The sequence below is a fragment of the Hemicordylus capensis genome, chromosome 4 (genome assembly GCF_027244095.1).
Source record: "Hemicordylus capensis ecotype Gifberg chromosome 4, rHemCap1.1.pri, whole genome shotgun sequence".
Lineage (NCBI taxonomy): Eukaryota > Metazoa > Chordata > Lepidosauria > Squamata > Cordylidae > Hemicordylus > Hemicordylus capensis.
The window spans coordinates 147953884-147978994 of NC_069660.1; the positions used below are offsets into that span (position 1 = coordinate 147953884).

At 44.4% G+C, this 25111-nt stretch overlaps 1 long non-coding RNA gene across 1 annotated transcript in view; it reads left to right on the plus strand.

Annotated features, from left to right (window-relative positions):
* LOC128324005 (uncharacterized) overlaps positions 1 to 25111 on the plus strand; it is a 69968-nt gene that overhangs the window by 17873 nt on the left and 26984 nt on the right. The window contains exons 2-3 of the long non-coding RNA XR_008306566.1: positions 2263 to 2375; positions 21389 to 21530. This is a non-coding gene — a long non-coding RNA (uncharacterized LOC128324005). The remainder of the gene's footprint in view (positions 1 to 2262; positions 2376 to 21388; positions 21531 to 25111) is intronic.

Below are 25111 nucleotides of genomic sequence, written 5' to 3' on the forward strand. Positions count from 1 at the left end.
GTCTGAGCCAGGTGGCGGGTCTCAGCAATGTGGTGGAGAGCACACAGTGGTCTGGGACGCGGGTCTCAACCATGTGGCTTGGAACATGGAATGGCCTGGGACATAGCTCTCAGCGATGTGGCATGGAACACTGGATGGCTTGGGACGCGGGTCTCAGCTCAGCTATGTGGCATGAATGTGCATTGGTTTGGGACACGGGTCTCAATCCAGCGGCTCAGAACACGGGCCCAAGACACAGGTCTCAGTACTGTGGCTGGAACGCACATGGGCGGGGGACGTGGTCTCAGCTATGTGGTGGAAAACGCTTATTGGCCTGGGATGCCTCGTCTTAGGCCATGCAGGACCTGGAGGAGGTGCTGGCATGGTGCCCGGACAGGGTCATACTCTGGTCTGACATCACGCAGCACAGAGTATGGAGGGGGGCACGCAAGCAGAACAAGATCGATAGGGCTAGATAGGGAGTTAACGCGGCAATGGTGCACTTTCTGGCCACCAAGGGGGGCAGCTGCATACCGCACGATGCCATACTTTTCGCGGCCCGCACTCTACAGGGGTGATGGGGTTCACCTTTCACCTGAGGGGATGCGGGTACACATTGATGATTGGAGGCTGGGATTGGCAGTGGTCCTGAAGGGCTTGTGGGGTGCAGAGCGTTAAGCTAGGCTAACACCCGCAGTGGCAGGTACAGTGCGGGTAAACACTGGGAAATAACTGGTGCAGCACCTTAGATAAGCTTTTTGGCTTCAACTAGGAGGCGCTGATCCCTTGAGGGATCGGGGATGCAGCTCAACTCCTACCCCGCTCTAGGCGGCTTCCTTCCTTATGGCTGGACGGTTTCGGAGGGATAGCGCCGACAGCAGGGACCTGACATTAGGTCGCCTGAGAAGGGCGTTCCCGCTTGTCAGCAGTCGAATTGCCTCGAGCCAAGGTGCCAGCGCCCTAGGCCTTAGGGTAAGGCGGCCACACCGTGGCCGACCTGTGAGTGCCAGCACTGTGGGAGTGGAGCGCCAATCCCAGCTGAATGCCTCAACAAGTCCACTGCAATTGGAATGTTAATAAAGTGGCCAGTTTTACCAAAAGTAACTGTGTCCGTGTCTCCTTTGGTCTCGGTGCAAGCATGCATGTGTGAACCAGCCCATGAGGAAGTTTGATGTCTGCAACCTCAGATGTTGACTTGCAAATAAGGATGTGCCCATCAGAGATTTTAACATCACAGAGAGAAATGTCAACCATATCATCTCAGTGAATCCAGATTACATATTTGGCTTCCAATAATCCACATGCATGTGTAAGCCATTCTATCAAGATCCTGACAGACTTTCAGGAAATGCAGACTATTTGGCAGTGATGGGAAAGACAATATTAAGTGTTATGCTTTCAAATGCTGTATTCTAGTTGTTGATGCTATAACACTGATCTATGTACTCTCTCTGGGAAATTATTTTGCATAGAAGAGGAATCATCTGTCATTACCATGTGACTCTGTGGAGGTAGATGTCTCATGATTTGCCTATGGCAAGGAATGTTATAGCTTTGTTAATCTACAGCAGGGAAATGTATTAAGCGACAGCAGCAAAACCTAATAGAAAAAGGAAGCAATAACACTTAAAGAGAAATATGTATTGCATGGGTATTTAGTATGAACATGTAGAGATGTTTTGACTTGATTTATATATAACCATATATCCAGTAATACATTTTGTCCATTATTTTACACACACAGTGGTTTTCTTCCTTCTGATCCAATCCAACTACAATTCTATTTTATTGCACCAACAGTATACATGGAATTTTGCAGAGCAGCTTAAGGAAAATACAAATCCCTGTCCAAGGAGCTTACAATTTAGACAGTGGGCAGAGGGAGAGGCACAAAGGGTGAAGGAAGCAAAACAGCTGCAAGGTTCACAGGGAGAAAATGCAAGCAAATGTAGTTAGTCATATTTAGCATTCATTATGGCTGGAGATATGGACTTAGGGTTAAAAAGAAAAGATCTGCAGTAAGCCCTTGTCTTTTGTTGTACACAATTACATGATTGTTTTCCTAATGTTGACCTGTTTAGAAATCTTCAGATAATCCAGAGACTAGAATATTGGTTGGTTGGTTGCATGGCACCAACCCATTCACTATGCTAGGGAATAGCTATCCAAAAGAAGCCCATCAAGCCAAATCACTGACTGTTTTCCATTGTTGGGTTAAAACTTGTCTATTTATCCAGGATTTTAACAGACATTCACTTGACATTGCTGTTTTTGTCATTTTAGGTTCTATTGTTATTGTAACCGCTGTCGATTGACCATCTTGCTCCCTAGTGATCAGTTGATGCTTCTTCAGTGGCACTAATGTCTGGAAGATGTTTTTCCTAGGAAAGTTGGAGGTAGGACATACTTGCACTGATAGACCTTTCAATGGCTATTAGCCATAAACTTCAAGCTCGAAGATTGTGTCAGCTTCTAATTAATAAATCCAGTGCTGCCTTATAGCTTTTTAGTTATAGTATAGTTGGTGGGTTTTGAGACTGTTGACCTGTTATCTTTTTAATTGTTATTTTTGTTTTTATTTCAATTGTATATTCACTCTGTCTTATTTCTAAATTTTTGAGTTTTAGTAATTATTTCCCTCCTTAAGATTGGGAGGCTTTTGGTCGTTTCAGTAATATACCCTAGGGTACTGTGATATAAGTGGTATTATGTTTCTATCTTAAACTGTGTTATATGTTTTATTCTATTTCCTTGTTGTGCTGGTCATAGACTGTAATAAACCTTGAGCTTGAACTTGAACTTCAAGCTCAGAAGTGGGGACAAATAGTTGCAGGAGCAGGGGCGGAGCCACTATTGGGCAAAAGGGTTCAAAGAGTGGTTGGAGTGAGTCTCCCTGCCTTTTAAAGGCAGGGACAGCTTTTCCTGGCCTCACTGCCAATGCAGCAGGGCTGCTCTCCCTCCCAAAGGGGACAGCGTGGCCCCGTTTGGGAAGGAGACCATGCCCCCGAGTCTGATGTCAGATGTGGGGGTGGGGGCGGGGGTGGGGGCGGGGCCAGGGGCTGCTGCCTGCCTCCCTTCGCCACTGTGCAGGAACACTATTGTCTTCATGCCTTGCTTATTGGCTTCCTGGAGACATCTAGCTGGGCCTTGTCTTACATGCTGGACTAGACCCTTGGTCTAAAGCAGCCAGGGTTTTCTTATATACATAAGAACAGGCCTGCTAGATCAGGCCCAAGGCCTATCTAATCCAGCATTCTTTTTCCCACAATGGCCCCTTAGATGCCTCTGAGAAGCCCACAGGAAAGAGTCAACACTTGTTTTTTGCCCTAATATACATCACTTTACACTTGCTTACATTGAACCATCTTTGCCATTTTGTCGTGTACTCACCCAGTTTGGAGAGACCCTTTTGGGGCTCCTTACAATCTGTTCTGGATTTCATTACCCTCAATAGTTCTAAATAGTTTAGTATCTGCAAATATGGCCACTTCACTGCTTACCCCAACTTCTAGATCATTTATGAGTAAGTTAAATAACACTGGTCCCTGTTCAGATCCCTGGGGGACCACACTTCTTACCTCCCTGCATTGTGAAAACTGTCAATTTACTCCTATCCTCTGTTTCCTGTCCTTCATCCAGTTACCAATCCACAATTGAACCTGTCCCCTAATCCCATGATTGCTAAGTTTACTCAAGAGCCTTTGATGGGAAACTTTGTCAAAAGTTTTTTGGAAGTCCAAGTATACTATGTCAACTGGATCACCTTTATCCACATGCCTATTAACACTCTCAAAGAACTCCAGAAGGTTAGTGAAGCAAGAGTCACCCTTGAAGAAGCCTTGCTGGTTTTCCTGCAGCAAGGCCTGTTCTTCTATATGTTAGAATATGTTATGTCTTTACTTAAAGAATTACAAAGCAAGTCATGGGTTTTGCAACTGGATAGAAGTAGCAGCTTTGGCGGCTCTGAGCAGAATAGTACTTTTGGAGAAACGGATGCTGTTTTAGAGATTAGCAGTGTTCTTCTGGATGCCTTTCAGTTCCTGCACGCTCAGTGATCATATGTGTAAGCAAACAAATATCACAATAATGCAATTTTAATTACATTTACATCTTGCCTCACTTCCATCATGGAAATCAAAGAAAGTCAATGAAATCCATTATATGGATTGCCTAGGTAGTGACTGATCCAGACCCCGATCAGATCTAGACCTGCTTAGTATCAGGAAGCTCAGTGGCATGGCCACCATTGGACTGAGAAGGACAAATGTCTATGGGCTGTTGACCTTTGCTGGGGGGGGCAGGGCACCCCTTGCCCTCCCTCCCAGAGCATCCAGCCAATGAATGAACTGGTCCATTGCTGGCCACACCCTTTGGCTGGCATGAGAAGCATGCATGTTGATGCAGCAGGCATAGCCAGCATTGGGGCGTGTATGCACTGCCCATCACCATACCCCTCCCAGCTGGTGAGCACTTTGTTCACCAGTTGGATGCTTCCTTTCTTTCCCTCACTCAGGGTGAGGGAGAGAAAAGGAGCACCCAGCTGGTGAAGGAACTCTCACCAACTGGGAGATAGCAACGGGTGGCTTAGATGTGCTCTGATTCTAGCCACTCCTCCTGTGGCAGCATGCTTCGGACACCAGTACAAGGAACATGACCAATGTTGGAGCACAGAAGCATGACCTGTTGCCCTTTCCCCAGAGGGAGACAGCAGGGGGTGCAAAGGTGGCAGTAGGCTGCAAGATGGAGGGGGGGTGGCTCTGCTGCCAAGCTTCCTACATCACTGAGCATGGCAGTTGTATCATGTGCACTCAGACCATGCTCAGGGGGACCCAGAGGCCCTAGGTATGAGTGCACTTTCATCCAAATTTTTAGCTCTGAAGTGCTATCTCTAGAGTTTCTCATTTGTATTCTGTAAGCCACTGGGCAATTTGTAATTGGATCTCCATGGAACCCACCCAGCACTAGTGAGGTAATATGTGCATCAGGCCATAGAACAGTGGTTCTAAACCTGTGGTGCACCCCACCCCGGGGGTGTGAGATGCCCTCTCTGGGGGTGCGAGAGATGCCAGATTAAAACATTTATTTTAGAAGGTAAATCATCGAAAACGCAAATTAAGCACAGGGACATAAGTACTACTTTGTTTTATCGAACCTATGAATTTATTAACATTATGCATTTTAAACGATTATGTAACACAATTTAGACTGAAAGCATAAAAGACGTTATGAAATAACACGAAGTCTAGCACAGAATTCTTACCACCAGTAAAGCACAACCAACAATGAAAACATAATCGTAAGACTCATGAATGGCGTTGCTGATTGGCTGAGGCCTGCTCAGACCACAGTCATGGTGAAATTGTTTCACAACAAAAAACAGTGTAGTGCCATGTTGCAGGGTATTTATTGACGCATGTGCAGATGATGATGTGGCAGTGCCATGGCTCTGTTTGAATAGTGTATTGGTTACAGTTTACTCTGACAGCAAAACTCCCCAACATCTCTGGGAAGTACTTGTGTATTCTTGTATTTTTGTAATTAACTACAAAAGGAATTGATGTGTGCAATCTTGTCAAAGACTTCTTTTTGAAGCATAAGTTCACATTTGATGTGTATGGATCAATTTGCACCTATGGTGCCCATGTCATGCTAGGTAAAAATTCAGGATTTGTTGCCTATATAAAGAAAGAAGTACCCCATATCCTGATTACACATTGTATGTTGCACCATCATGCACTTGTTCAGTAAACTTCACCAGAGGACATGCTCTAAATCAGGGATTCTCAATGTTGGGTCCCTAGATGTTATTGGACTTCCACTCCCATAATCCCCAAGCAAAGGACACTGGGGCTGGGGATTATGAGAGTTGAAGTCCAATAGCATCTGGGGACCCAACATTGAGAATCCCTGCTCTAAATCATCACCTCTTCCATGCTCTTTGAGAAGAAATTGGTGCCGAGTACACTGTCCCCCTTTTCCATATAGATATGAGGTGGCTTTCCTGTAGCTGAATGCTTATTCGTATTTTTGAAATGCATGAAGAAATAAATCACTTTCTTTGTAACCAAGGCAGTCATTTAGTTGGTGACTTCAACAGAGAGTTTATCCTTTGCCTAGGGTAGATGTCCGATGTATTCACACACCCAAATGAACTCAACACAGCTATGCAACTAACTGGGATGAACACGGTAACAACCAGAGAGGTTATCTGCTTGTATTCGGAAACTTCCAGTTTGGATAAAGCATCTTGAGAAATCTTGATAAAACATCTTGAGCTTCAGTTTAAAGAATTGACCTACTTTCAATGATTTTTGATAGGGGGTACAAGAACATATTTTGAGAAACAAATGGGTACAGGCTGCTGTAAAGGTTCAGAAACATTGCCTTAAAGAAACATTGCCTTAAAGAAACATTGCCTTAAACCCTGCTAACTGAGAAAAGAGGCAACTTTTAAAGTGGTGATTATCTTATATTTAGCCATTTGCCCTATCCAACCCCAGAACAGCATCCTCCAGTGGCTGTTTCTGGTGTCAACCTTATGTTTCTTTTTAGATTGTGAGCCCTTTGGGGGACAGGAGACCATCTTATTTACAGTATGTATTGCTTATTTTCCTATGTAAACCACTTTGAGAACTTTGGTTGAAGAGCGGTATATAAAAATTCACAGTAGTAGTAGTAGTAGAGGAAGAAAATGAGGTTTTAGAGGATGGAATGTGTATTAGCAGATAATAGAGGTCCATGTCTCCTATCCTGTTCCTCTCTCCTTTTGATGATAGCATTTTTAGCCAGTTGTTATTAAAGTGTTTCATTTAGCTTGAGTGCATGCTCTCTCTCAACATTTCCATTAGAAGCTAATGTCAGAAACTATTTCTTTGTTTAAAAGGGCACAGTGATATCTTTTAGAGCTCAGTAGGAGAAGAATACATTTTGCAAATATCATGGTTGTCAGTTTGGTTAAATGTTTTAATCAGAAATTATAATTGCATTCTGATTGGGCAGCCTTATTTCTAGGATGAAGGCTCCTTAACCAGAAGTAGGGAGTGTAGTTTAAGTTGACTGGGGGCAAGGGGGCAGATCCCGCCTACTTCTGTTTGAATGGGGAGCAGTTAGAGAGTGCTGATTACTTAAACTAAAGAGCTGGAAGAATGGAAAGGTCAGGTTAAATTAGAATCCCTGATTCAAGTTCTGATTGCTCCATGTGAGAAGAAGCTAAATCCCCGACTGACATATTATATGTATAAAAATGGAAATGCTACAATATCTGCCAGACACTGCAGCTGTTAAACATTATAAGCATAGCATTACTACACTAGGTACAATGAACAGATTGGCATATGCTGGAATTCTCTCCTTGGCCAAAAATTTGAAATACAAATGTGTCCACATTTGCACCTGGTCATCAACAAGCACAACAGACCTTCCTTCCACCCAGCTTGTGTGCAAACGTAGCAATCAGCCGCTCCCATACCCTAAAGATTGAACCGGAAGTGAACTGTCTGTCAGGCAGTGACCTCTGGGGATCAGCCACTCAGCACACGGTGACCGGGATCTAGAGGGCCTGGCAGCGGGAAGTGAAGGGAGTCTTTATTCTCAGAAGCATCCAGGCAGGAGATGAGAGAGGATGGGTGGAAGGCTAGTGAAGAGCAGCAATGGAGCTTTTGCTGCCTCATAGTCAAAAGCTAGCCTGAAGAATTCTCTCAGGGGAAAGACATCTGCAGACCCTTGAGAGACAGGGTTGCAGGAAGCTTGAAGTCTCCACCATAGATTTGGTGAGTTCAGGAAAGAAGCCAGAGCTTTGGCTTCAGAGAAAGTTTTAGCCAGGGAACCATGCATTAGGTAGCCTGCGTCAGATTTCTTTGATTTCGTGCTATTGCAAATCCTTACAACTGGTTTTTTTTGGGGGGGGAGTTATTTGTAACGTAACAACCTAAGAGAAACTGAGCCTCTGCCCTTTCCTTTCAACTAGGGCATTGTAGAAGACTCTGCATCCTGTAAAGGGGCTTTTAAAGGTTCCTTGCAACTGGGGGTGCTTTTTGAATCATCCATGTAACTGGGTAACCATGATTTTAAAGTGTGCCACTCCAAATTCCAGCCAGAGTGCTTTTTGAAGTATTCTTGCAAGTACTGAGTGTTTCTTTTTCCTGTAACTAAGAGCCAGGAAAGCCTCAGATTGAAGCAGTCTGTTGTATTTTAAATAAAGTTTTTCTCTTTTTGATTCTTTGTATCTTACCTACCTCTGAGTGGACTTTTTACTCAGGAAAAGGGGTTTTACTCTGGTGCAAACACATCTCAAGGTTAATTGTTCAGCAACCTACCAAGTTTTCCCACCATGTGTAAGCTGCATGTGGAGGTTTTTTTGTATTTTTCCATTGGTAAAAGAGGAAGAGAGTCTCCCTGGACATTCACCCAAATCCAGAGATGAGTTAAACTCTGTAATTAGGGTGTGGTGGCAGCAATAACCAAGAAACGGTCAGATTTTAAATGAATAGCTTTTGTTGAGCAAACATGGAAGGAAGGAATCAGCATTTTTCTTTCCCCCATGTGGACTTGCTCTGAGACAAAGGCTGGGCTTATATCCGCAATTCACTATTCACGACAGCATATATCAACAGTTACCATGTGTAGCCCTTTATAGTGACTGTCATGTGGCACCTTCTACAGCCTCATTGAAAACACACCAAATTATAAAGTATTCCCCTTGTGGCACTCATTGGCTGAACTGTTGTGATGGCACAGAATCCTATCAGGCACAGAGTGCCAACAGGGCCTTCTCAGTGGTTGCCCCCAGGCTGTGGAGCTTTCTCTCAGCTGAGACTCTCATGGCTTCCTCTCTTCCAGCCTTTAGGAAGAAAGTGAAGACTGCCCTTTTAAACCAGGCTTTTGGCCAATGAGTTGTCCTTTGCTCAGGACAGGGGTGACATGGACCTGAAGGAAGAAAGTGGTTAATGGGAGTGAGATCTCTGAAGAAACCTCACAGCAGGTGTTTCTTGGGAGAAAGGAGTGCTAGTAAGCCAGGACAAGAAAAGGTGGCTAAAAAAAATTGGGGTTTTGTAAGGAGTTTTGGGGTTTTGTAATGTTTCTGCAAAACAGAAACATGAGGGACCAGTGGATGGCAAAAACTTGAAGTCAAACAAATCAGGTGGCAATGAAAGAGTAGGACTGATCAAAACCTCCCAGGAGTCTTATGGGCAGGGTGGGGCTGTGTACTATTGCAGAGAGGAAGTCAAACTCCCAACAGAGAGTTTTGAGGACTCTGAGCAAAAAACCGAAGCAAATCAGGTTGATATTCCTAGAGTTTTGGTAGACGGCTTGAGCATCATTGGTGGAAAACTCAGAATGAATGTGACTAAACACAGGCTAGAGCCCATATTAGGGCCTACTCTATGGCAGTGATGGCAGCAAAGAAATTGTACTTTTCCACTACCATTGCCTCTGCTCAATATCGCCTAGTGGAGCTTTTCTGAGTGGTTCACGACATCATAGGTGAGGGCCCCAGAGATGATCAAAAGAATCCTTGGCAGCCTGCTGTAACATATTTGCATTACATTTTGCGGATAAAATCGCTCACATCCGTCCTGACTTGGATGCTAAGGTTTTTGCAGCACCTGAACTGGATGATGCCAATGCACCACCTGGTCATTCTTTGGATCATTTTCAGACTGTTGCCTGAGGAGGTGGACAGGCTGCTTGGTGGGCTGAGGCCTACCACATGTGTGCTCAACCCTTGCCCTTCATGGTTGGTGAAGGCTGTTAGGGAGGGACTGGGTCTATGGGTGGCAGGGATGGTGAATGCCTCTCTAAAGCAGGGGGGCGATGCCCTCTCTGCTGAAGTAGGCAGTCATTAGGCCCCTCTTCAAAAATCCCTCTTTGGATCCAATGATTTGAATAACTTCTGAGCACTCTCTAACCTCCCTTTCTTGTATAAGGTGTTGGAGAGCATAGTGGCATCTCAGCTCCAGGCAGCTCTGGATGAATCTGATTACTTAGATCCTTTCCAGTTTGGCTTCCAACCTGGATACAGGATGGAAACTGCCTTGGTCGCCCCAGTGGATGACCAATGCTGGGAGATAGACAGAGGGAGTGTGACTCTGTTGATTCTCCTGGACCTCTCAATGCCTCTCAATAGCATCTGCCATGGTAGCCTTCTGGGACATCTCTCTGGGTAGGGATTTGGGGGCAAAGTTATACAGTGGCTCTGTTCCTACCTGGAGGGTCAGAAGGTGATGCTGGGGGGATGCCTGCTCCACCCCTTGGCCTTTTGCCTATGGGGTGCCACAGGGATCTATTCTGTCCCCCATGCTGATTAACATCTACATGAAAACCTCTGGGAGAGGTCATCAATGGGTGTGAGCTGAGGTGCCATCAATATGCTGATGACACCCATCTTGCAGCAGCTTCATTGGTTACCGGTCTGCTTCCGGGCTAGATTCAAGTTGCTGATCTTGACCTTTAAAGGTCACACCACCTAGAGATGTGCATATCAGGTGGAATAAAAATATGATTGATTGATTGATTGATTGATTGGAGCTCTTCATCGCTTGGGGGCCAGGGTACCTTTTGTACTGTATTCACCCATAAGAACCTGCCAGGGCCCTCCACTCATCTCAGGTGTTACTCATGGTCCCGTCACTAACAGAGATCTGGTTGGTAGGGACTAGAGACAGGGCCTTTTTGGTTGTGGCCCCCAGCTTTGGAACACCCTCCCTGAAGAGCTTCGCCATGCTCCTTTCCTCAGTGTTTTTTTTAAAAAAATAATTGAAAGCACATCTTTTTAATGAGGCTTTTTAATGTTCCATCTCTGTTTATATCTGGTAGGTTCTTTAGTTTTTATAGTTCTCAGTTTTTAGCTTTAAAACTGAAGTTTTAAAACTGAAGTCAGCCCTATCTTAAGAGTTAAACTCGTAGAAGGAGAATCATGCCATCTGCAACTTTTTCTTTCACTGCAATATTGTGTCGTGATAGTCCTAAGGGAATTGCAAAGGCCAATTGCTGTTGTGTGGGTGAGGTGAATTTCACATATTTATTGGCACTAATGAGCCAATTCTTTGGCTTCAAGCTTCCGTCTATATGGTATTCTTTCCCCAGATACAGTTCTGAAATGCATATGATCTGAATTCTTCTTTTGATGCTATCTTGTACAGATCAAAGAAATTACAATAAGTCGTGTGAAGTTATATGGCTTATTGGCTATGTTTTGAACTACTTTTCACTCTAAACATCTGCACATAGTGCATTATACCACACTGAAGTAAACTGAGAATACAAAGAATTTCAGTGTTAGGGGTTAAAACAGACCTACATAAAGTGATGACTCACTAAGCCAAACACAATCCACCCACCATAGGCTTGGCAAATCTTCTTTGCTACTTTTCTGACATGTATCTCTCCCGCCCCCACAAAGTCTTGCTACTTTTCTGGCACTGCAAAACCAGGGGAATTGCCAAGCCCAGGAAAAGCCATAACATGGACTGCTGTCAGCTTGGCGGGTCACAAATGATACACACCTGGATCAAAATAGCCTGGATATGAGGCATAGTTGCTTATGGTTTGTCAAAAGGCAAATCTATTTTCTGTGCTTCTGATTAATTTCTTTGCCTTGGCTACAGCTTGAAGACCTGAATGTATTCTTAGTAGACTCTTGGGGGGCAAGAGTCTCATTCCAAAGGCAAAGAGTAATCAACTCATTTGTGCCATCTGTGTGCTATTTTAACAAAAGTGATAGCTAACTATAACAAACCTAAAAGCAGAATTAAAGACACACAGCTCTGCTGCCTAAGGAAAGAACTACAAGTTCTACATAAATGCTGCTGAGAATTCCTGTAGACCTATTCTTTGGAGATGGAATGCTGTTTTGCTCCCTGCAAGCTTTAGATACAAGTCACAAAATGAGGATCCCAGCAGCCATAATTACAAAAGACTGCTTTTGCAGATGTAAATGGCAAGAGCCCACATGGATTTGGATGGTTTTCCATGCTCTTCCACAGCATGTAATTCTAAATCATTTTATGCAATCAGTTTCATATGCCAGACTATTACATGAACTTTACTTTTCTAGGAAGTTTAATGAAGCTGTTCAGTAAAACATCAGGAGGAGATATGGACAGCCTAATCCGAAATATTTTTACAAGAGAAAAATATCTACAGGTGGGATCAAGGGAACTATCCTTGATATTATTATTATTATTATTATTATTATTATTATTATTATTATTAATCCCAGTGGTAATTGGCGCCCTGGGTGCAGTTCCAAAAGACCTTGAAGAGCACCTCAACACCATAGGGGCCACAGAAATCACCATCGGCCAATTACAAAAAGCAGCTTTACTGGGAACAGCCTATATTCTGCAACGATATCTATAACAATTGACAATAAAATTCTGGCATCCCAGGTCTTTGGGAAGGACTCGATGTCTGGATAAAACAAACCAGTCAATAACACCTGTCTGACTGTGTAAACAAGAAATAATACTTGATAACTTCAACTTTATTGTTATTACAGCCAACGGCCTCTCATTACAACAGAACCACACAGAAAACTATACATCCCGTCACATCAGTAGCATCAATAGAAACTACAACAGGAACAATACAATAAAAACTACAGTATCATACATAAGAAAGTTTCAAATAAATAAAATCTGTTCACCCTCCTAATGTGCTGTTATGCCCACATCTACCCTCTCAACATTTCTTCTGCGAAGTTTACTTGCAATGCAAAGAAACTTGGCAACTCTTGCAGAGATGAAATCGTCCAAGTCTGCGAGTAAAAACTCCACTCTCTCCTGGCCTGAGGTCAATCTATGATCTCTTAAAAGGGGAGAAATTAATTCTTCTCTTAGATCCTTATAAAAACAGCAACTCAGCAAAAGGTGTTCAGTAGATAACAAAAACAGAATGAATAGAGCTGCCCAATGGAAGCAACATCAAGAACCTGGAAGAGAAAGAACATTACAAATACTTGAGCATTCTCCAGGCTGATAACATTGCACACACTGAAGTGAAAAGAAATATTGGAAATGAATACAACAGGAGAGTTAGAAAAATCCTAAAGTCCCAACTCAATGGCAGGAACACCATACAAGCCATAAACACCTGGGCTATACCTATTATCAGATACAGTGCAGGAATAATAGACTGGACCCAGGCAGAGCTAGAGACGCTAGATCATAAGACCAGGAAAATAATAACCATCAGTCATGTAGTGATGTAGATAGGCTATACCTCCCTTGCAGCTCCGATGGAAGAGGAATGCTGCAAGTCCATCAAACAGTAGAGGAGGAGAAAAGAGGCCTTGAAGAATATATCAAGGACAGTGAAGAAGATGCACTTCAAATGGTCAATAACGAGAAACTATTCAACACCAATGAAAGAAAGCAGGCCTACAAGAAAGAACAAGTCAAGAACCGAGCAGAAAAATGGAAAAATAAGCCACTACATTAAGTGGAAATTCAGACATCACCAAGACCTGGCAATGGCTTAAGAATGGCAACTTGAAGAAAGAAACAGAGGGTTTAATATTGGCTGCACAAGAACAGGCACTAAGAACAAATGCAATAAGAGCCAAAGTCGAAAAATCAACAACAAACAGCACGTGCCGCCTTTGTAAACAAGCAGATGAAACAGTGGACCACCTAATCAGCTGTTGTAAAAGATCACACAGACTGACTGCAAACAAAGGCATGACAAGGTAGCAGGGATGATACACTGGAACTTCTGCAAAAAATACAAGCAACCTGTAGCCAAAGATTGGTGGGACCATAAAATTGAAAAAGTTGTAGAAAATGAAGATGCAAAAATAATATGGGACTTCCAACTACAAACAGACAAACAACTGCCACACAATTCACCAGATATAACTGTAGTCGAGAAGAAAGAAAAAACAAGTTTAAATAATCGACATAGCAACACCAGGTGATAGCAGAATAGAAGAAAAGAAATAGAAAAAATAACAAGAGACAAAGATCAAAATACAAACTGAAATTGAAAGGCTGTGGCAGAAGAAGACCAAAACAATCCCAGTAGTAATTGGCACCCTAGGTGCAATTTCAAAACACCTTGAAGAGCACCAACACCATAGGGGCCACAGAAATCACCATCAGCCAATTACAAAAATCAGCTTTACTGGCAACAGTCTATATTCTGTGACGATATCTATAATAATAACAGCAGCAATACTGATAATAAAATTCGGCCATCCCAGGTCCTTGGGAAGGACTCGATGTCTGGATAAAACAAACCAGTCAATAACACCTGTCTGACTTTGTAAACAAAAATAATAATAAGTATTTATACTTTATAAATGTTTAATAATTGTTATAAATTATAACAATAATTTGTTGTTGTTTACAAAGTCAGACAGTTGTTATTGACAGTGTTTTATCCTCATAACAACCCTATAAAGTATAACAGGCTAAAGGCATATGGCCGACTCCGCCTTTGTATAAGAATTTGAACCCAGGTTACCCTGGTCTAAATCTCTAGTCACTTATCTTGTCTAAACCAGGGGTGTAGCGAGGTTGGAATGGACCCTGGCATAAGTAGTGAAGATGGGTCCCTGCCCCGCAAGTCCCCTGCCTTGTCCTCCTCTCCCCATGTCTTTGCGGCAGAAGAACTGTAATGACATGGTGAAAAAACATTCTTTGCACACATTTTCTCTTGCTCCTATGCAAATGGTATCACTTTCCCTAAGCAAATTGTTGCCTAACCAATGTGGAGGGGCTCCCTCAGAGGCCCAGGGACATTTGATCCACCCTGTTCAATTATAGCCTGCTATAATGTCCCCCCCAGAGCTTGGGACCCAAGTTTGTGTGGGACCTGCTCTCATGGGGCCCCATCAGTGCCCCTGCAGCCCACCAGGAATATCTTCCCTGTGCCATTGCAGGTGCCAATGGAGATTATTCCGCCCCAGCAGCTCAACGCTCACCAATGGGAGGCTCTCCTTCTGGTACATGTGGGCAGGTGGCTGCTCCCCCCACACCCATCGTTTAATATTGTTCGGTGGGTGGCGGCTGGCTGAGACAGAGCATCCACTGCTGCCTCTCTGCCTGCCTGCCTGCCCACCAATCCCTAGCTCTTCCAGGCGGCGGGCCAAAGGGGCAGGGGCAGAGCGTGCACCCTATGCAGCTGCCTGAGTTTGCCATCTCCTCCCTAATGATGCCCCAAGGGTCATCCTAGCTTCTGCTGCTGCTCTCCACTCCAGCCAGGTTTGTCTGTCTCAAGAACATGGTGTGAAACCATGGGGTGGGTTGCGTGCGTGCGTGCGTGCGTGCGTGTGCACGCACGTGCACGTGAGCGCATGTGTGGAAAGGATGCTTATTTTGCAAGGGGGGCCTGTTCGCCCATTTGGTCCAGGGTCCAAAATTACCTAGCTGCACCTCTATACCTCTGGTCTACACAGCAATTATTTGGAACTGAAAAATGGCATGGAGGGCAAGAGTGTTTTAAAACCCTACCACAGGGCTGTGGCCCCATCTGATTCAGCCCCATGGCTCCAACTGCTCTTTTAGTTACCATTCAGAGGTCTCCTGTCATCATGTCTAGTTTTACCTACAGAACTAGTGCTTTGGGTGGCTAAGAGATTCAGTTAAGAATCAGAAAGTTCACCATTCAAATCCCATCTAATCCATTAACTTATTAGGTAGTCTTAGGCAAGTCATTCCATCTCAGCAGTTGTCCACCTCCCTCATCAGCAAAATGGGGATAATACATATTCACCTACCTTACAGGGGTCTTGTATAAGATAATGTAGTGAAGTCAGTTAGCCAGTTTATAAAGCACTACGTAATTTCTATAGGAAGAATAATGTTGTGACATATAGAGGTCATTCACACAATAAAAAAAATGTGTTCTACCCAGGTTTGGGGGCTGTGTGTGCTCCCAATTTTTGGTTGTGTGGAATCAAGTCAGGAGGAAAACCTGGGTAGCTTTTCCTCCTACCTTGCTTCCACACAACCAAAAATTGGGAGCACACACAGCTCCCAAACCCAGGTAGAACACATTTTTTGATTGTGTGAATGACCTCTTTATGTCCCCTATATGCTTTGGACAAATCATATCAAAATATTGTAAACATCAAAATATTGTAAACATTTTGCAGATTCAAATATGGGTTAAAATCCAAACAACTGGAGTAGAAATCTCAAAATATTCATTAAAAAACAAAAGACTATAATACTTCCACACACAAGAGAAACAACTCATAAGAGATTTGATTCCATTTTTTTTAATTAAAGACCCAGAGCATTGTGCTTTCAGGTGTACGCCTAATCTAAAAGACACATCCAGGCCTTTTCATGAAGGGCATCATTAATTTTCTTCAGATTAATACAAAGGGAAGAGGGAAAAGGTCAGAGATGCACATCTATAAACAGAGATGTTCTCACCTACTGCGTTATTGAGAAATCAAGCGCGACCCAGTTGGTTGACCCACGTCTGATTGTATATTAATTGTGCACATTAATGTGCTCTGAAAATAGCATGTCACTTGTGGCTCACCTGCTCCCGCTGACTAAATTACATGGAAATTCAAGGATGACAGAGACAATGCTTTGGAAACGTAGGCCACAAACATTGTCAAATCGTTGCTGTTCTGCATTTTTAAAAACTTCATGCAGCAGGTGGCTGTGCAAAGGAATCCCTAGGAGCCTAATTAAAAGTATCCATCGGGTCTTATGCTGAATCATATTCTGGGACTGAGGATCGTCCAAACCCAGCAGGGGACAACTATTTGGTCAGCATACGGCATGTCAAGACCAGTGAGTGAGTTAATGGCACTCTGGCACGCATTGCCATTTGTATCCAGCCCCCATTTCTGAGTGGTTTTGTCCCTAGTATAGGAGTTGTGGGAAATAGGCAGGAGTGCTTGGCTCCATGCCCAGTGGGCTTGTTGCTAGGCAGCCCCCCTGTCCTATCTGGGAACTCTGGGTTCCAAAGAAGCAAAGATGAATGAGGCATGGGCAAGCACTTGGGGCCAAGAAGGAATCTGGCCTCCATTTGGATCAAACAGCTGTGTCGTGCAAGTCCCAAACGACTGCAAAGGCTACCTAGGACAAGATGAAGCACCCATCCAGGTTTCCACATGAAAGCAGAGTTCCTGACAAAGGATGAAAGACTATCCCTGAGAAGGAGGGAGAGGCGGAGAGCACACCCCTGAAATACAAATCAAGGTCCAGCCTTGACTTAGTTATGCAGATTCAGCACAATAGAACCCCTGAATGGTAACTACCGAAGCTGCACCTTCTCCAAGATCTTGCACTGGAGCCGTCCACATTGTCTTTCTAAAATTTCCTGCCACTGGAACTGTTACAGACCAGGCCTGATTTATATACTAAATATGCTCATTAGCTAGTATACAAATTTAGGTCTGGCTCATAAGTTCTTTTATATGGTGACCATGTGTGATCTGGGCGCATGGAAGAAAGGAGATCAAACCATTCCTCAAAGATTCAATGGGCTTTATTGAGTATAAAAGACTAACAACATAATCTAGCAAAGCAGAAAGCAGAACATTCTATCAGTGTCAGCAACAGTAGGGGTGTGCACGGAACCGCGGAGCTGCAGTCTGGCACTGGGATGGGGGGTTCCATTAAGGGCGGAGGGGCTTTACTTACCCCTCCCGCGCTTTCCACCTTTGGCGCCGTAATTATTGTAAAAATCCCAGTGGCAGGATCCCTCGCCGCCCGCTTCAATCGACGACGATGGCTCCTCCGTGGTAAAAAAATCGGGCGGCAGGATACTTCCCTGCCACCCCCTTGAAGCCCCCTGCTGCTGCCGCCCGCTTGAAGCCCCCTGCCGCCCCCTTAAATCTCGCCCCGGACCCGACCGCTCGCTCTCTAGAAACGGGCGGGCGGCAAGGGGATGTCCTCCCGCCCCCTTCCCTGCCGGGCTGCAAAAGTCTTTAGGAAGCCTTCTGCGCGCGCACAAATTAATCCATGAATGAATTAATCCACTTTAAATAAAGTGGCATATTAATTAATTAATTAATTAATTTAGTTAGTTAGTTAGATTTATATGTTGCCCTACTCTCATAGGACTCAGGGCAGCTTACAAGCAATAACATACACAGCAACACAATTTCATAAAAATATATCTTACATAACCTCATAAACCACAACCCCATACAATACTCTTTCCACATGACATAATAACCATGGATTACAAGATCACACCACAACCAGCTATCTCAGCGACCGAAAACCCAGCAGAACATTTCAGTCTTACATGCCAACAGATCATGGAGAGCTCTGATATTATCCGGGAGACTGGTCCATAGAGTTGGGGCCACCACTGAGAAGGCTCTGGCTCTCGTTGATTGCAGTTTAATATCCCTAGGGCCTGGGATCACCAAGGCATTACTTGTGGTTGATCTCAAGACCTGGCGAGGGACATATCAAACAAGACGGTCTTGGAGGTATGGAGGGCCCATACTGTATAGGGCTTTAAATGTTAAGGTTTAAGGTTTACCTTAAACTTAACCCGGGACTTAACTGGCAACCAGTGCAACTGAACGAGCAAAGGTGTCACATGTGCTTGCCAAGGCATCTTAGTAAGGACCTTGGCCGCTGCATTCTGCACCAGTTGCAATCTCCAAGTTAGGCACAGTGGCAGCCCCACATAAAGCGAGTTGCAGTAATCTAACCTGGAAGTGACTGTCGCATGGATCACAGTGGCCAAGTCCGGAGGGGACAGATAGGGGGCCAGCCGCCGTATTTGGCATAACTGAAAGAAGGCCTTTTGAGCGACCTCCATGATCTGAGCCTCCATATTCTTGAGGCATCAAGAATCATGCCCAGGCTCTTCACAGTAGGCTGAGGTATCAAACAAGCACTATCAAAGGTCAGTAATTGAAAACTCCCCCCGACCTCTTCTGGCCCAGCCACAGAACTTCAGTCTTATCCGGATTAAGCCATAGACGACTTTGCCTCAGCCAGTCTGTGACCACCTCCAAACACCTGGTCAGCTGGGCTATGGTGTCCTCAGCCCTACCATCCATCAGCAGAAAAAGCTGGGTGTCATCTGCATATTGGTGATACCCTAGCCCAAAACTCCTCACCAGCTTTGCTAGTGGCCACATATAAATATTGAACAGCAAGGGCAAGAGAATAGCCCCCTGGGGGACACCACATGTTAGTACCTGACATGAAGACCTCTCATCGCCCATTGCCACCCTATATCACCAGTCTTGTAGGAAGGAACGCAGCCATAACAAGGCCATGCTTCGAATCCCAGCATCAGCTACATGGTGGACCAGAATATCATGGTCCACAGTGTCTAATGCTGCTGCGAGATCTAACAGCAACGCCGACCCTCCCCTATCAATCTGGCAACGGAGATCATCAGCCAGGGCAACAAGGACCGTTTCTACCCCATGCCCAGGCCAATATACAGACTGGAAGGGATCAAGAATCGCTGCATCCTCCAAAAATGTCTGAAGTTGTACTGCTGCCGCTTGCTCTATCACTTTACCTAAAAAAGGCAAACTCGTTACCGAGCGGTAGTTAGCTGGCTCCAAGGCATCCAACAATGGCTTCTTCAAAAGTGGCCTAACCAATGCCTCCTTCAGCTCTCCTGGGAAAATCCCAGTCTCCAGGGAATGGTTGATAATATTCCCAGGGGAGGTCTGCAACCCCTCCCGGGCAGCCTTCACCAGCCAGGAGGGGCAAGGATCAAGGGGACATGTGGTAGGCCTCGTAGCCGTCAGAATTTTTTCAACATCGGCCTCCAAAAGATGGTTAAAATTCTCAAAAATTGGCCTGGTAGACGACCATGGAGCCTCCAATTCCTCAATTGCATCAAGAGTGAGGGGGAGGTTTTGGCGGAGCAGTAAGATTTTATCCACAAAAAAGCCCTTAAAAACCTCACAGTCAATACCCAATTCTCTCACTTCATGATCTGTACCAGGAAAATGTGTCAGGGATCGAACTATCTCAAATACTTTAGCCGGCCGTGAGCTTGCAGATGCAATGGCAGCCCCCAAAAACTCTTTTTTCACGTCCCTCACTGCTACCTCATAGGACCTCATAAATGATCTATAAGATGATCTCATTGCTTCGTACTGGGTTCTCTTCCAGCCACGCTCTAATTGTCTGAGACGCCATTTCATCTCCCTCAACTCCGGGGTATACCATGGAGTTGGGTTCCGGGGACATCTCAAAAGACACCGCGGTACGATTGTATCAATAGCCTCAGAAAGCCGGATATTCCAGTCGGCAACTATGGCATCCAACGAATCATCAAGGGGCATCGGATCCCGTAAAGCATGCTGAAATTCCAACGGGTCCAATTTAACATCAATTATACTATTTTTGAGATATTTAAAGAAGTGAGAGAGAATCTACAGTTACTAAACAAATCTTACCACTCATTATTAAAAGGCAAAGCCATCATTCCCATTCCCCATTACAAAAATGCACAGAACTAAAACCAATAAGAAACAAAAAAGCTGTGCTTTTAAATAGCAACCCAGTTGATTAATATTAACCCACACTAACCAAAACTGAGTAAAATTATTAATGCTTGTTAAAGCCTTGTTAAAGCAGATCCATTGGTTTGGTTCGGCTCATTTTTGCCCATTACTAAAATTGTCATCATACCTTCTATCCTCTTTTTCCGTTCCAAAATATCAGCAGTCTTCAAAAAATAAGCTATTAGGGATGTGTGAAACGTTTCGGGTACAGAATGATCTTTACCCAAATCTGCCTGTTTCAGGCGATTTGTGCACAAAACAAATCACCCATCTGCAAGTCTCCTAAGATTTGGCTCCAAAACAAGTTGCCGGAATTTCAGAGCCAAAGTTTTTGTTGTTTCAGACCTCCATTTTGTGGTGATCGCCGTGTAGTCTCCATTTTGTGTTTGACGTCTATTTGAATTTCCCACCCTTCCAAGCTTCAGGTCAGTGAACGAAAGCATGGGCTGATCTGCTGACAATTCCCTCCTGGTTCCAGATTGGCTCTTTTGGCTCTTGCCACTCCTGACTGACCCCACATTGGCCAGGGGGAAGAAAAGGAAAGGGTGGGGTGAGTTCAAGGAGAGATTTTCAATCAGATTTAAAGAGGCAGCAGCCACCATTCTGCCTTTCTGCCTCGTGGGAGAAGATGGGGGGGCTTGGCTTGGCTTGGCTTGGCTTGGCTTGGCTTGGCTTTGCCTTGCCATGCCATCCCATGCCTACTGCCTACTTCCTTGCCAGCCTGAGCCCAGCCTCCCTGCCCCTGCTGCTGCATGCCAGTCTGGGAATGGATTATATCTGCTGCATTGCTTTTTTTTGTTCCTGAGAATAAGATAATTCTTTTTTCACCCCCTTCCTGCTGCTGAGAGAATCACTGCCTTCCTGTGCCTGCTTTGTCTGTGCCAGCCACCAAGCCCAGCCCCTTTGGCCACTGGCCACCTGACCAGCTACCCCCCTTTCCCTCAGATTTTCCAGGCCTTTGTCCCAGCACCCCCACCCCCAAAATCTGAAGACTGAAGAAGAAGATTGAAGAAGAAAGAGTAGACTCAGAGACCAGACCACAGAAGTGGACAACTGGACACACCATGTGGGTGAAGCCCTAGACTGAGTAAGTGTACCCACTCTCTCTCTCTCTCTCTCTCTCTCTCTCTCTCTCTCTCTCTCTCTCTCTCTCTCTCTCTCACACACACACACACACACACACACACACACACACACACACACACACCTCTGGAATTCTGTATTATTGGGTTTTTTTCCTGTTTGGAGGGAGGTTTTGGGTTGCGATTGAATTTAAAAAGTTGTGTGTTGTTTAGTTTAGAAGAAGTTTAAACAGGGGTTCTCTGTGGGAGGGATCCCCATTATCCAGTACTAGTAGGTGGTAAGAAGGGTAGCATAGCCTCATGGTTTAAAAAAACTATTCTGTCTTTTTTCCCATTCCAAAGATTGGTTGGGGGGGCATTTTTTTTAAAACAAACAAACAAAACAGAAGCCTGTTCTCCAGCCCTCTGTGCCCATAATATATCAGTATTAATATTCTCTGCCTAGCAGCCTACAGGCTCTGAGTGGGCAACAAGGCACAGACTCTAGCCTCCTCCCTGCACCCATTTACCCTCCACCCCAACTGCAGCATTCTGAAGCCATGGCAAAAATTAACTCTAAACCCACTAACCCTTTCACATTGTTTGTCATTGAAAATGAATCCACTCTCATTTGCTACCAGAGAATCTACACTCAGAATACCTCAGAAACAACAAAACCCAGAACCCCATGGGCTTGTGGGTATGGGGGTGGTTGGCACCCTATGTGCACTACACCACCATTCACTCTGGGCCACCCCGGTGCCCCCCAAGTGGAGTTATGGGGCTGCTGGGATCTCCATTCTTCTCTATGGGGGGGGAGCTTAAAGACGTGCAAACTTCACAAATTCTTAAAAAATCAGCCCTTTGCCCAATTCCTTTGAAATCTGGATAGTGGCAGGCACCCATTGGAGCACTACCGCCTGACCCACTCTTCTGGCCCTGAAACCCGCTTTCTGCCCCAAATCTGCCCCAAAGACATGCCAACTTCAAAAATCATTTACAAATCAGCCCTTTGCCCAATCACTCTGAATCTGGGTGGTAGCTTCCTCTCACCCATTGGGCACTACCACCCACCACAACCTGCCCTAGGCCACCTTGGTGCCACTCCACCCCGGGGAGTTGTAACTAAGGCTGCTGAAATCCCCATTATACCCTATAGGGATCATCTTAAAGATGCGTAAACTTCAAAAATCCTTTAAAAATCACCCATTTGCCCAACTTATTTTAAATTTGGGTGTTAGCTTCCACCCATTGGGAACTACCCCCCAGCCCACTCTTTTGGCCCTGGGACCCTTTTTTAAAAATCCAAATCGATTCGGATTCAGATTCAGAAGATTTGGGTACAAATTGAATCTGGGGTGATGGGGTGGGGGGTTAGATTTGGACCCAAAACAAATTGGGAGTGTTTCGATTAAGGTACAAAATGAAATGAAAAAAATCGATTCGTGCACATCCCTGTAGGCTATACCACCTCTCCTGAAAGATACCATGAAGCTGTGCAGAATTTTAATACATGATAAATTATACAAGTGACAAACACTGGCTGACATCCTGACAACTGCTGCGCATGTGCTCCTATCAACTGGGCATGTGCAATGTTAGCCTCAGCATTTCTGGAGCACAAGCACCCATGGAAATCTATCCAAGGGCAGCATGACTCTCAGGGGCATGTTTCTACTATCAAATTCTGCTTCTGGAGCATGGGGGAAATGGCTAAAATCATCATGCTCTATTGTAAATGTGCCTGCACTTCAGAAGTTCTGAGGTCAGCACTGCCCATGTGCTGCTGTTTGGAGCATGTGCAAAGTTAGGACTGCTAGTTAGGATGTCAAGCACTGGGTATAACCTACTATATTTTAAAAATGCAGCACATTTGGAACATACATACCATTCATAAAAGTAGTATCACCAGTGTAGGGGATTATTAATGTCATTTTTTAAACAAGTGATATCATAACAAACATCTGCCTTTTAATTAGCTGATTTTTAAAAAAGCTTTTTATTTATTTAAAATTTAGATTAATGTGCATACTTCAATATATGTGCTTTTTAACATTTTTATAAATAATTATTATATTATATTATATTATATTATATTATATTATATTATATTATAAGCTGTAAGGAAAAGTCATCTTAAATATTTCCTTTTTCATCACCTAATGGCACAGCAGGGGAATGACTTGCCTAGTAAGCAAGAGTTTGCTGGTTCAAATCCCCGCAGGTATGTTTCTCAGACTATGGGAGACACCTATGTTGGGCAGCAGTGATATAGGAAGGTGCTGAAAGGCTTCATCTCACACTGCACAGGAGAAGGCAGTGGTAAACCCCTCCTGTATTCTACCAAAGACAACCAAAGGACTCTGTGGTCACCAGGAGTTGACACAGTCTCGAGGGCACAACTTTACTTTATTACAATAATACACTAAAACTAAAACCGCTTCAAAAAGTACATGAATGTAGCCTTAACTCACAGCCCCAACCTTTCATTAATCTGATATAAGCTTATAGCTGTATAAGTTTATATATTTATTGTAGATATATAGCATATAACTGATATTTGGTACAGAACTTTTATTTTGGTGTAAGCCACCAGAGCTGCATTCCACCTACTACTACTACTACTACTACTACTACTACTGATATTTATATACCACTCTTCAACAAAATTCTCAAAGCAGTTTACATAGAAAAATAAAAAATAAACAAATAAGATGGCTCAAAATGTCCTTCCCATGCTTAAGTGGCTTGTGGAGTGTACTTTTACAACACAGTAGGGATGTGCGAAACGTTTCGGATACAAAACGTTTTGTACCCAAAACAGCCTGTTTCGGGTGTTTTGTAGACAAAACAAAACACCCATTTTCCAGATCCAAAAGTTTTGTATACAAAACAAAACGTCCCTGTTTCGGCTACAAAACGTTTTGTTGTTTCAGACCTCCATTTTGTGGTGATCTCTGAATCAGTCTCCATTTTATGTTTGACATCTCTTTGAATTTCCCACCCTTCCAGCCTTCTGATAGGTGACCTAAATCATGGGCTGACCTGCTGACAATTCCCTCCTTGTTCCCCATTGGCTCCTTTGCTTCTTGCCACTCTTTACTGACTCCACATTGGCCAGGGGAAGGGTTGCTATCCCATGGGGTGCTGGGTTCTGCTGTTTCTGTGGTGTTCTGATTGTAGATTCTCTGGTAGCATATGAGAGTGGATTCTTGTTTTTCACTGAAAATCTCATATGCTACCAGAGAATCTACAATGAACACCTCAGAAACAACAAAACCCAGTACCCCACAGGCTTGTGGGTGTGGGGGTGGTTGGCACCCTATGTGCACTACACCAGCGTTTCTCAACCGCCGGTCCGCGGACCGCTGCCGGTCCGCGGAGGGTTGAGTGCCGGTCCGCGACCTAGCTGCTAGGAAGGCAGGGCTCTGCAGAGTAGGCAGCGGCAGCAATCAGAGCCGAACCGTTTCCATTTGTTTTTCTATCCCCAGTATAAGCTTGGCCAATAGGGGTGGAGCAGGGGCGGGAAGATGGCCTGTGAGTGCAGGAATCGGGGCAGGCTTGTGCCGAGGCGGGAACCCACCCTTCCTGCCTGCTGGCGTCTCCC